Source organism: Biomphalaria glabrata, chromosome 5, assembly GCF_947242115.1.
Source record: "Biomphalaria glabrata chromosome 5, xgBioGlab47.1, whole genome shotgun sequence".
Classification (NCBI taxonomy): domain Eukaryota; kingdom Metazoa; phylum Mollusca; class Gastropoda; family Planorbidae; genus Biomphalaria; species Biomphalaria glabrata.
Genome location: NC_074715.1, coordinates 25734654 through 25746918, shown reverse-complemented (window position 1 = coordinate 25746918; position 12265 = coordinate 25734654). Strand labels below are relative to the sequence as shown.

The 12265-nt window shown below is 35.1% G+C and overlaps 1 protein-coding gene across 3 annotated transcripts in view; it reads right to left on the bottom strand.

Moving 5' to 3' along the window:
- Window positions 1–12265, bottom strand: part of LOC106065811 (uncharacterized) — a 42529-nt gene that overhangs the window by 10198 nt on the left and 20066 nt on the right. The window lies entirely within an intron of this gene.

Sequence of the window (12265 nt, the reverse complement as noted above, 5' to 3'; positions counted from 1 at the left end):
TATAAACACAAAATTTTAATTTTGGGGTGTCATTCAATATGGAAAACGCGAATCCTAAGCGCGATTTTAAAAAAAAAACGGCATTATGCAATACCCGTAATTGTGGAATCTATTGAACGAAGCTTCTCGCGCCTCAAACTAATGAAGAATTACTTGAGATCAACAATCCTCGTAGATGGATTAAAACATTTGGTAATACTTGGTATTGAAAGTAGAAAGTAGAATTTGTATGATATACTGTATGACTTCGCTACACGCAAGGCTCGTTAAGTAATGCTGTACGTAGTAAAGAATCATGTCATCGATAGCAAAAATCTAAACATGCAATAAAGATACTGAGTAAGTTAATTAAAAAAATATTTTGTATGTAAAATGAAATCTATTAAAGAAAGGTAACTCTTGCCAGTACAGTGTTTCTTTTTACTCTAACGTGTTAAAATTTGTAATAATAATAATAATATTAATGCTTAAAAACTTAAATGTAAGCTCTAGGAAAAAAAATAAAGTTAGCTTTTTGTTTTATTGTTATTTTTTTCCTTAATATTACTATGTGTATCCACTAGTTTAAGTGCATGAATAAATAGTATGAGAGAACAGTAAATTTTACTACGTTGGTGGAGCACATAAGAATGGACATTATAGATTAAGGCAGCTGCCTTCTAAATCTACATGTTGGATGATCAATTATCCGACGAATCCATAGTGATGGGTTAATACTACTTGTTCTCCACCCTTCCCTTATTTTGTTCGCCTCTTAAATTACGTAGGATAACTCTAGTCCGTCCGACCTGCAAAAATAAAAGAGTGATCTATCCTTTACGTGGTGTCCAAACTGTTAAGCCATGAAGAGAATTATATAGAGAGAGACTAGTCGACCGGCAACGTAGCAAACGCGCAATTTTGCAGGGCCGGCATTTGGCCACTGCAACCTATGCGACCGCTGTGGGCCCGCACTTTCATAGGACCCGCGCTAATTCTAGGTGCATAAATTATTAAATTAAAACATTTTATAACGTATGACAGATTTCCCGCTGCCTCCTGTTGATTAACCAGGAGCTCTTGAAAATCTACTGAAATTGCAAAATATACGAAAAAGTCATGGAAATCTCCGTAAATTATTAAAAATCTTTTAAAAACTCCTACAAATCTCCTGAAATATATGGACAAAAATTGACATTTTGGGGTGTCATTCAATATGGAAAACGCCAATCCTACGCGCGATTTAAAAAAAAAAACGGCATTATGCAATACCCGTAATTGTGGAATCTATTGAAAGAAGCTTCTCGTGCCTCAAACTAATGAAGATTTACTTGAGGTCAACAATTCTCGTAGATAGATTGAAACATTTGGTAATTCTTGCTATTGAGCACGATCAATGTAGGAAGTAGAATTTGTATGATATACTGTATGACTTCGCTACACGCAAGGCTCGTAAAGAAATGCTGAACGTAGTACAGAATCATGTCATCGATAGCAAAAATCCAAACATGCAATAAAGATTAAAGAAAGGTAACTCTTGTCAGTACAGCGTTTCATTTTATTCTAACGTGTTAATTTTTGTTTATAATAATAATAATATTAATGCTCAAAAACTTAAATATAAGCTCTAGGAAAAAAAATTAAGTTAGTCTTTTGTTTAATTGTTATTTCATTCCTTAATATTACTGGATACATCCACTAGTTTCATTACATGAATAAGTAGTATGAGTGAAGATTAAATTTTACTACGTTGATGTAATGTACACAAGTGTGTAGGTTATAGATTAAGGCAGCTGCCTTCTTAATCTATATGATGAATCTATAGTGACGGGTTAATACCATTAGTTCACCACCTTCACCTCTCTTGTTTTTTATCGCCTCCTAAATGACGTAGGGTAACTCTAGTCCGTCCGACTTGCAAAAATAAAAGAGGGATCTTTTCTTTACGTGGTGTATAAACTGTTAAACCATGAAGAGAATTATATAGAGAGAGACTAGTCGACCGGCGGCGTAGCAAACGCGCAATTTTGCAGGGCCGGCATTTGGCCACTGCAACCTATGCGACCGCTGTGGGCCCCGCACTTTCATAGGACCCGCGCTAATTCTAGGTGCATAAATTATTAAATTAAAACATTTTATAACTTATGACAGATTTCCCGCTGCCTCCTGTTGATTAACCAGGAGCTCTTGAAAATCTACTGAAATTGCAAAATATACGAAAAAGTCATGGAAATCTCCGGAAATTATTAAAAATCTTTTGAAAACTCCTACAAATCTCCTGAAATATATGGACAAAAATTGACATTTTGGGGTGTCATTCAATATGGAAAACGCCAATCCTAAGCGCGATTTTAAAAAAAAAAACGGCATTATGCAATACCCGTAATTGTGGAATCTAGTGAAAGAAGCTTCTCGTGCCTCAAACTAATGAAGATTTACTTGAGGTCAACAATTCTCGTAGATAGATTGAAACATTTGGTAATTCTTGCTATTGAGCATGATCAATGTAGGAAGTAGAATTTGTATGATATACTGTATGACTTCGCTACACGCAAGGCTCGTAAAGAAATGCTGAACGTAGTACAGAATCATGTCATCGATAGCAAAAATCCAAACATGCAATAAAGATTAAAGAAAGGTAACTCTTGTCAGTACAGCGTTTCATTTTATTCTAACGTGTTAATTTTTGTTTATAATAATAATAATATTAATGCTCAAAAACTTAAATATAAGCTCTAGGAAAAAAAATTAAGTTAGTCTTTTGTTTAATTGTTATTTCATTCCTTAATATTACTGGATACATCCACTAGTTTCATTACATGAATAAGTAGTATGAGTGAAGATTAAATTTTACTACGTTGATGTGATGTACATAAGTGTGTAGGTTATAGATTAAGGCAGCTGCCTTCTTAATCTATATGATGAATCTATAGTGACGGGTTAATACCATTAGTTCACCACCTTCACCTCTCTTGTTTTTTATCGCCTCCTAAATGACGTAGGGTAACTCTAGTCCGTCCGACTTGCAAAAATAAAAGAGGGATCTTTTCTTTACGTGGTGTATAAACTGTTAAACCATGAAGAGAATTATATAGAGAGAGACTAGTCGACCGGCGGCGTAGCAAACGCGCAATTTTGCAGGGCCGGCATTTGGCCACTGCAACCTATGCGACCGCTGTGGGCCCCGCACTTTCATAAAACCCGCGCTAATTCTAGGTGCATAAATTATTAAATTAAAACATTTTATAACTTATGACAGATTTCCCGCTGCCTCCTGTTGATTAACCAGGAGCTCTTGAAAATCTACTGAAATTGCAAAATATACGAAAAAGTCATGGAAATCTCCGGAAATTATTAAAAATCTTTTGAAAACTCCTACAAATCTCCTGAAATATATGGACAAAAATTGACATTTTGGGGTGTCATTCAATATGGAAAACGCCAATCCTAAGCGCGATTTAAAAAAAAAAAACGGCATTATGCAATACCCGTAATTGTGGAATCTAGTGAAAGAAGCTTCTCGTGCCTCAAACTAATGAAGATTTACTTGAGGTCAACAATTCTCGTAGATAGATTGAAACATTTGGTAATTCTTGCTATTGAGCATGATCAATGTAGGAAGTAGAATTTGTATGATATACTGTATGACTTCGCTACACGCAAGGCTCGTAAAGAAATGCTGAACGTAGTACAGAATCATGTCATCGATAGCAAAAATCCAAACATGCAATAAAGATTAAAGAAAGGTAACTCTTGTCAGTACAGCGTTTCATTTTATTCTAACGTGTTAATTTTTGTTTATAATAATAATAATATTAATGCTCAAAAACTTAAATATAAGCTCTAGGAAAAAAAATTAAGTTAGTCTTTTGTTTAATTGTTATTTCATTCCTTAATATTACTGGATACGTCCACTAGTTTCATTACATGAATAAGTAGTATGAGTGAAGATTAAATTTTACTACGTTGATGTGATGTACATAAGTGAGTAGGTTATAGATTAAGGCAGCTGCCTTCTTAATCTATATGATGAATCTATAGTGACGGGTTAATACCATTAGTTCACCACCTTCACCTCTCTTGTTTTTTATCGCCTCCTAAATGACGTAGGGTAACTCTAGTCCGTCCGACTTGCAAAAATAAAAGAGGGATCTTTTCTTTACGTGGTGTATAAACTGTTAAACCATGAAGAGAATTATATAGAGAGAGACTAGTCGACCGGCGGCGTAGCAAACGCGCAATTTTGCAGGGCCGGCATTTGGCCACTGCAACCTATGCGACCGCTGTGGGCCCCGCACTTTCATAGGACCCGCGCTAATTCTAGGTGCATAAATTATTAAATTAAAACATTTTATAACTTATGACAGATTTCCCGCTGCCTCCTGTTGATTAACCAGGAGCTCTTGAAAATCTACTGAAATTGCAAAATATACGAAAAAGTCATGGAAATCTCCGGAAATTATTAAAAATCTTTTGAAAACTCCTACAAATCTCCTGAAATATATGGACAAAAATTGACATTTTGGGGTGTCATTCAATATGGAAAACGCCAATCCTAAGCGCGATTTAAAAAAAAAAACGGCATTATGCAATACCCGTAATTGTGGAATCTAGTGAAAGAAGCTTCTCGTGCCTCAAACTAATGAAGATTTACTTGAGGTCAACAATTCTCGTAGATAGATTGAAACATTTGGTAATTCTTGCTATTGAGCATGATCAATGTAGGAAGTAGAATTTGTATGATATACTGTATGACTTCGCTACACGCAAGGCTCGTAAAGAAATGCTGAACGTAGTACAGAATCATGTCATCGATAGCAAAAATCCAAACATGCAATAAAGATTAAAGAAAGGTAACTCTTGTCAGTACAGCGTTTCATTTTATTCTAACGTGTTAATTTTTGTTTATAATAATAATAATATTAATGCTCAAAAACTTAAATATAAGCTCTAGGAAAAAAAATTAAGTTAGTCTTTTGTTTAATTGTTATTTCATTCCTTAATATTACTGGATACATCCACTAGTTTCATTACATGAATAAGTAGTATGAGTGAAGATTAAATTTTACTACGTTGATGTGATGTACATAAGTGTGTAGGCTATAGATTAAGGCAACTGCCTTCTTAATCTATATGATGAATCTATAGTGACGGGTTAATACCATTAGTTCACCACCTTCACCTCTCTTGTTTTTTATCGCCTCCTAAATGACGTAGGGTAACTCTAGTCCGTCCGACTTGCAAAAATAAAAGAGGGATCTTTTCTTTACGTGGTGTATAAACTGTTAAACCATGAAGAGAATTATATAGAGAGAGACTAGTCGACCGGCGGCGTAGCAAACGCGCAATTTTGCAGGGCCGGCATTTGGCCACTGCAACCTATGCGACCGCTATGGGCCCCGCACTTTCATAGGACCCGCGCTAATTCTAGGTGCATAAATTATTAAATTAAAACATTTTATAACTTATGACAGATTTCCCGCTGCCTCCTGTTGATTAACCAGGAGCTCTTGAAAATCTCCTGAAATTGCAAAATATACGAAAAAGTCATGGAAATCTCCGGAAATTATTAAAAATCTTTTGAAAACTCCTACAAATCTCCTGAAATATATGGACAAAAATTGACATTTTGGGGTGTCATTCAATATGGAAAACGCCAATCCTAAGCGCGATTTAAAAAAAAAAACGGCATTATGCAATACCCGTAATTGTGGAATCTAGTGAAAGAAGCTTCTCGTGCCTCAAACTAATGAAGATTTACTTGAGGTCAACAATTCTCGTAGATAGATTGAAACATTTGGTAATTCTTGCTATTGAGCATGATCAATGTAGGAAGTAGAATTTGTATGATATACTGTATGACTTCGCTACACGCAAGGCTCGTAAAGAAATGCTGAACGTAGTACAGAATCATGTCATCGATAGCAAAAATCCAAACATGCAATAAAGATTAAAGAAAGGTAACTCTTGTCAGTACAGCGTTTCATTTTATTCTAACGTGTTAATTTTTGTTTATAATAATAATAATATTAATGCTCAAAAACTTAAATATAAGCTCTAGGAAAAAAAATTAAGTTAGTCTTTTGTTTAATTGTTATTTCATTCCTTAATATTACTGGATACATCCACTAGTTTCATTACATGAATAAGTAGTATGAGTGAAGATTAAATTTTACTACGTTGATGTGATGTACATAAGTGTGTAGGTTATAGATTAAGGCAGCTGCCTTCTTAATCTATATGATGAATCTATAGTGACGGGTTAATACCATTAGTTCACCACCTTCACCTCTCTTGTTTTTTATCGCCTCCTAAATGACGTAGGGTAACTCTAGTCCGTCCGACTTGCAAAAATAAAAGAGGGATCTTTTCTTTACGTGGTGTATAAACTGTTAAACCATGAAGAGAATTATATAGAGAGAGACTAGTCGACCGGCGGCGTAGCAAACGCGCAATTTTGCAGGGCCGGCATTTGGCCACTGCAACCTATGCGACCGCTGTGGGCCCCGCACTTTCATAGGACCCGCGCTAATTCTAGGTGCATAAATTATTAAATTAAAACATTTTATAACTTATGACAGATTTCCCGCTGCCTCCTGTTGATTAACCAGGAGCTCTTGAAAATCTACTGAAATTGCAAAATATACGAAAAAGTCATGGAAATCTCCGGAAATTATTAAAAATCTTTTGAAAACTCCTACAAATCTCCTGAAATATATGGACAAAAATTGACATTTTGGGGTGTCATTCAATATGGAAAACGCCAATCCTAAGCGCGATTTAAAAAAAAAAACGGCATTATGCAATACCCGTAATTGTGGAATCTAGTGAAAGAAGCTTCTCGTGCCTCAAACTAATGAAGATTTACTTGAGGTCAACAATTCTCGTAGATAGATTGAAACATTTGGTAATTCTTGCTATTGAGCATGATCAATGTAGGAAGTAGAATTTGTATGATATACTGTATGACTTCGCTACACGCAAGGCTCGTAAAGAAATGCTGAACGTAGTACAGAATCATGTCATCGATAGCAAAAATCCAAACATGCAATAAAGATTAAAGAAAGGTAACTCTTGTCAGTACAGCGTTTCATTTTATTCTAACGTGTTAATTTTTGTTTATAATAATAATAATATTAATGCTCAAAAACTTAAATATAAGCTCTAGGAAAAAAAATTAAGTTAGTCTTTTGTTTAATTGTTATTTCATTCCTTAATATTACTGGATACATCCACTAGTTTCATTACATGAATAAGTAGTATGAGTGAAGATTAAATTTTACTACGTTGATGTGATATACATAAGTGTGTAGGCTATAGATTAAGGCAGCTGCCTTCTTAATCTATATGATGAATCTATAGTGACGGGTTAATACCATTAGTTCACCACCTTCACCTCTCTTGTTTTTTATCGCCTCCTAAATGACGTAGGGTAACTCTAGTCCGTCCGACTTGCAAAAATAAAAGAGGGATCTTTTCTTTACGTGGTGTATAAACTGTTAAACCATGAAGAGAATTATATAGAGAGAGACTAGTCGACCGGCGGCGTAGCAAACGCGCAATTTTGCAGGGCCGGCATTTGGCCACTGCAACCTATGCGACCGCTATGGGCCCCGCACTTTCATAGGACCCGCGCTAATTCTAGGTGCATAAATTATTAAATTAAAACATTTTATAACTTATGACAGATTTCCCGCTGCCTCCTGTTGATTAACCAGGAGCTCTTGAAAATCTCCTGAAATTGCAAAATATACGAAAAAGTCATGGAAATCTCCGGAAATTATTAAAAATCTTTTGAAAACTCCTACAAATCTCCTGAAATATATGGACAAAAATTGACATTTTGGGGTGTCATTCAATATGGAAAACGCCAATCCTAAGCGCGATTTAAAAAAAAAAACGGCATTATGCAATACCCGTAATTGTGGAATCTAGTGAAAGAAGCTTCTCGTGCCTCAAACTAATGAAGATTTACTTGAGGTCAACAATTCTCGTAGATAGATTGAAACATTTGGTAATTCTTGCTATTGAGCATGATCAATGTAGGAAGTAGAATTTGTATGATATACTGTATGACTTCGCTACACGCAAGGCTCGTAAAGAAATGCTGAACGTAGTACAGAATCATGTCATCGATAGCAAAAATCCAAACATGCAATAAAGATTAAAGAAAGGTAACTCTTGTCAGTACAGCGTTTCATTTTATTCTAACGTGTTAATTTTTGTTTATAATAATAATAATATTAATGCTCAAAAACTTAAATATAAGCTCTAGGAAAAAAAATTAAGTTAGTCTTTTGTTTAATTGTTATTTCATTCCTTAATATTACTGGATACATCCACTAGTTTCATTACATGAATAAGTAGTATGAGTGAAGATTAAATTTTACTACGTTGATGTGATGTGCATAAGTGTGTAGGTTATAGATTAAGGCAGCTGCCTTCTTAATCTATATGATGAATCTATAGTGACGGGTTAATACCATTAGTTCACCACCTTCACCTCTCTTGTTTTTTATCGCCTCCTAAATGACGTAGGGTAACTCTAGTCCGTCCGACTTGCAAAAATAAAAGAGGGATCTTTTCTTTACGTGGTGTATAAACTGTTAAACCATGAAGAGAATTATATAGAGAGAGACTAGTCGACCGGCGGCGTAGCAAACGCGCAATTTTGCAGGGCCGGTATTTGGCCACTGCAACCTATGCGACCGCTGTGGGCCCCGCACTTTCATAGGACCCGCGCTAATTCTAGGTGCATAAATTATTAAATTAAAACATTTTATAACTTATGACAGATTTCCCGCTGCCTCCTGTTGATTAACCAGGAGCTCTTGAAAATCTACTGAAATTGCAAAATATACGAAAAAGTCATGGAAATCTCCGGAAATTATTAAAAATCTTTTGAAAACTCCTACAAATCTCCTGAAATATATGGACAAAAATTGACATTTTGGGGTGTCATTCAATATGGAAAACGCCAATCCTAAGCGCGATTTAAAAAAAAAAACGGCATTATGCAATACCCGTAATTGTGGAATCTAGTGAAAGAAGCTTCTCGTGCCTCAAACTAATGAAGATTTACTTGAGGTCAACAATTCTCGTAGATAGATTGAAACATTTGGTAATTCTTGCTATTGAGCATGATCAATGTAGGAAGTAGAATTTGTATGATATACTGTATGACTTCGCTACACGCAAGGCTCGTAAAGAAATGCTGAACGTAGTACAGAATCATGTCATCGATAGCAAAAATCCAAACATGCAATAAAGATTAAAGAAAGGTAACTCTTGTCAGTACAGCGTTTCATTTTATTCTAACGTGTTAATTTTTGTTTATAATAATAATAATATTAATGCTCAAAAACTTAAATATAAGCTCTAGGAAAAAAAATTAAGTTAGTCTTTTGTTTAATTGTTATTTCATTCCTTAATATTACTGGATACATCCACTAGTTTCATTACATGAATAAGTAGTATGAGTGAAGATTAAATTTTACTACGTTGATGTGATATACATAAGTGTGTAGGTTATAGATTAAGGCAGCTGCCTTCTTAATCTATATGATGAATCTATAGTGACGGGTTAATACCATTAGTTCACCACCTTCACCTCTCTTGTTTTTTATCGCCTCCTAAATGACGTAGGGTAACTCTAGTCCGTCCGACTTGCAAAAATAAAAGAGGGATCTTTTCTTTACGTGGTGTATAAACTGTTAAACCATGAAGAGAATTATATAGAGAGAGACTAGTCGACCGGCGGCGTAGCAAACGCGCAATTTTGCAGGGCCGGCATTTGGCCACTGCAACCTATGCGACCGCTGTGGGCCCCGCACTTTCATAGGACCCGCGCTAATTCTAGGTGCATAAATTATTAAATTAAAACATTTTATAACTTATGACAGATTTCCCGCTGCCTCCTGTTGATTAACCAGGAGCTCTTGAAAATCTACTGAAATTGTAAAATATACGAAAAAGTCATGGAAATCTCCGGAAATTATTAAAAATCTTTTGAAAACTCCTACAAATCTCCTGAAATATATGGACAAAAATTGACATTTTGGGGTGTCATTCAATATGGAAAACGCCAATCCTAAGCGCGATTTAAAAAAAAAAAACGGCATTATGCAATACCCGTAATTGTGGAATCTAGTGAAAGAAGCTTCTCGTGCCTCAAACTAATGAAGATTTACTTGAGGTCAACAATTCTCGTAGATAGATTGAAACATTTGGTAATTCTTGCTATTGAGCATGATCAATGTAGGAAGTAGAATTTGTATGATATACTGTATGACTTCGCTACACGCAAGGCTCGTAAAGAAATGCTGAACGTAGTACAGAATCATGTCATCGATAGCAAAAATCCAAACATGCAATAAAGATTAAAGAAAGGTAACTCTTGTCAGTACAGCGTTTCATTTTATTCTAACGTGTTAATTTTTGTTTATAATAATAATAATATTAATGCTCAAAAACTTAAATATAAGCTCTAGGAAAAAAAATTAAGTTAGTCTTTTGTTTAATTGTTATTTCATTCCTTAATATTACTGGATACATCCACTAGTTTCATTACATGAATAAGTAGTATGAGTGAAGATTAAATTTTACTACGTTGATGTGATGTACATAAGTGTGTAGGTTATAGATTAAGGCAGCTGCCTTCTTAATCTATATGATGAATCTATAGTGACGGGTTAATACCATTAGTTCACCACCTTCACCTCTCTTGTTTTTTATCGCCTCATAAATGACGTAGGGTAACTCTAGTCCGTCCGACTTGCAAAAATAAAAGAGGGATCTTTTCTTTACGTGGTGTATAAACTGTTAAACCATGAAGAGAATTATATAGAGAGAGACTAGTCGACCGGCGGCGTAGCAAACGCGCAATTTTGCAGGGCCGGCATTTGGCCACTGCAACCTATGCGACCGCTGTGGGCCCCGCACTTTCATAGGACCCGCGCTAATTCTAGGTGCATAAATTATTAAATTAAAACATTTTATAACTTATGACAGATTTCCCGCTGCCTCCTGTTGATTAACCAGGAGCTCTTGAAAATCTACTGAAATTGCAAAATATACGAAAAAGTCATGGAAATCTCCGGAAATTATTAAAAATCTTTTGAAAACTCCAACAAATCTCCTGAAATATATGGACAAAAATTGACATTTTGGGGTGTCATTCAATATGGAAAACGCCAATCCTAAGCGCGATTTTAAAAAAAAAACGGCATTATGCAATACCCGTAATTGTGGAATCTAGTGAAAGAAGCTTCTCGTGCCTCAAACTAATGAAGATTTACTTGAGGTCAACAATTCTCGTAGATAGATTGAAACATTTGGTAATTCTTGCTATTGAGCATGATCAATGTAGGAAGTAGAATTTGTATGATATACTGTATGACTTCGCTACACGCAAGGCTCGTAAAGAAATGCTGAACGTAGTACAGAATCATGTCATCGATAGCAAAAATCCAAACATGCAATAAAGATTAAAGAAAGGTAACTCTTGTCAGTACAGCGTTTCATTTTATTCTAACGTGTTAATTTTTGTTTATAATAATAATAATATTAATGCTCAAAAACTTAAATATAAGCTCTAGGAAAAAAAATTAAGTTAGTCTTTTGTTTAATTGTTATTTCATTCCTTAATATTACTGGATACATCCACTAGTTTCATTACATGAATAAGTAGTATGAGTGAAGATTAAATTTTACTACGTTGATGTAATGTACACAAGTGTGTAGGTTATAGATTAAGGCAGCTGCCTTCTTAATCTATATGATGAATCTATAGTGACGGGTTAATACCATTAGTTCACCACCTTCACCTCTCTTGTTTTTTATCGCCTCCTAAATGACGTAGGGTAACTCTAGTCCGTCCGACTTGCAAAAATAAAAGAGGGATCTTTTCTTTACGTGGTGTATAAACTGTTAAACCATGAAGAGAATTATATAGAGAGAGACTAGTCGACCGGCGGCGTAGCAAACGCGCAATTTTGCAGGGCCGGCATTTGGCCACTGCAACCTATGCGACCGCTGTGGGCCCCGCACTTTCATAGGACCCGCGCTAATTCTAGGTGCATAAATTATTAAATTAAAACATTTTATAACTTATGACAGATTTCCCGCTGCCTCCTGTTGATTAACCAGGAGCTCTTGAAAATCTACTGAAATTGCAAAATATACGAAAAAGTCATGGAAATCTCCGGAAATTATTAAAAATCTTTTGAAAACTCCTACAAATCTCCTGAAATATATGGACAAAAATTGACATTTTGGGGTGTCATTC